The sequence below is a fragment of the Lepidochelys kempii genome, chromosome 10, assembly GCF_965140265.1.
Source record: "Lepidochelys kempii isolate rLepKem1 chromosome 10, rLepKem1.hap2, whole genome shotgun sequence".
In the NCBI taxonomy this organism is placed as follows: Eukaryota; Metazoa; Chordata; order Testudines; family Cheloniidae; genus Lepidochelys; species Lepidochelys kempii.
In genome coordinates this window covers 270,980-272,931 of record NC_133265.1, presented here as the reverse complement: position 1 = coordinate 272,931, position 1,952 = coordinate 270,980, and positions in this window count along the sequence as shown.

Here is a 1,952-nt window from a genome sequence, read left to right as displayed (position 1 = left end):
GTTTTTGTTTCATTATCTTCATTGAAATGATAAAAGGAGAAAAGCCTTCCAGTTAAATATAGTCTCAGAAAGCAAAATTAAATGACCCTTCCTTTTTATAAAGGCTTCTAATATTGTACGCCTGTTTCATTGTTAGCATTCCCACCCCGCACTCTCTTATTGTAGAAGTGACCCTTCTCTAACTCTTTATTCTTGAATGATAGTCTCTCAGACTTGGTTAATCTAAATTAATTTCTCAGGTCTTTTAAGGAAAGTCCACTCTGACTAGCACATTGGCCATTACCAAAGCTGATGATTGTTTACAGTGGTGCTGATTGGACACTATTGTGACTAGACTACAAATTTATCAATAGGCCAATGCCAAGAAGCATAATTGATTATCTTTATCTTCATCTTTGGGATCTGATATTTTAGGGTAACCAGTTTAGAGTGACTGGTTCACAAATCAAAACTTTTTGAACCCCAGGCATATACTAGGATGCCTGACATCCACAAAGAAGGGTGAACTGTAAACAATGTAAGAAATGTTATCTAAGCAGGAGTGCATGTGATCTGTAGTATTTGAATATTTAAAATTATTTTGCTTAAAAAAAAAAAAGTGCCTTATGAAAGCCAGTGTATGTAATGTTTAGGGAAAGGGCAAAGTTCTTGTCTGTAAAATGCAAAAGGCCACAGTTAACCTATATGAGGAATTCAAATATGCAAGTCCCTTTTCCCTCTTCCCCTTCCCCCCACAACTCTGAAATGTAACAGCATTTCTCTAGGTTTAAAAAACAAAACAACCCATATCACTGGTGATGAAATGCTGAAAGCTTCAACCTGTCTGTGGTATAAAATTAGTGCTATAGTTAGACTTTCTTTGAACTCTAACTTGTCTGTTGTAGCATAATCAGTTGTCCTGTGATTCCATTTTTATTACATTTTTACAGAAGTATAGTAAGTAAGGCTGAGTGCTGTATCTGATTATGGTGGTTGCCTTCCAAGTGTGGAAATGTTCCCTTGAATCTGTGAGACTAACTGCCTCACTTTCTCTCTCATTTGATCCCACACACTGCTACTATGCTTTCCTCAAATCTTGCCATATTTTTTAAAGATAGCTAATTGGGAAACCAGCCTTTGAACCAATGGACAAAAAAGAAAATGTTAAGTTAGAAAGAAACTTCCCTCCATTTTGTTTGAGGGAGTTTTTTGCTACCTGAAGTCTCTAATCTAGTTTTTCAAAACCAGTGTGAAATCCTGACCCACTGAAGTCAATGGCAAAACTGCCATTAGCTTTAATGGGGTCAGGATTTCACACAGTGATAGTTTACCACAAAAAGGGAGGGGGAGCTGATTTAGAAGAAAATCCCTGCTAGGGTATAATATATCAGAGATTATTATTCATATCTTATCTCTGATTTTACTGCAGGACCTTCAGAGGTTTTTTTACTCTACAAAATCTAAAATGAATGGAAATGTTTTCATGGCAAAACACAGTGGAGGGAACTTTGCTTGTTTTTTATCACTTCTTACGGTGCTGGAAACTCACAGCATTTTGTTGCTGCATGAGAAGCATAAAGCCCCCCCCAAAAAGGAGTCTAATTTCACTGTCCTGGCTGAAAGAAATGCAAAAAATAACCAACATACTATTAAGTGAACTAGTGGTTTAAGTGTTGTTACTAATAAAACAGATTAGGAGTTTTCCTGACAGTGTTCCTTTCCTTGGGATATAAAATGGAATTCCTTTTCTGGTAACTGTTAAATGTAAACACAGCCTTAGAGTTTAATAATAATAAAAAAAGCTATGACTGACCTGTTTCTTGTGTTTCCAGAAACTTACGCTCCAGGTGTACAATAACCTCTGCATCACATGCTGATTTATTAAAGAAAAAATAAATGTATGTTAGGAAAATATTTAACTTTGAATCTTTTAAAGGTTGGTTGAATTAACTGATACTTGAAATCTCTTATTG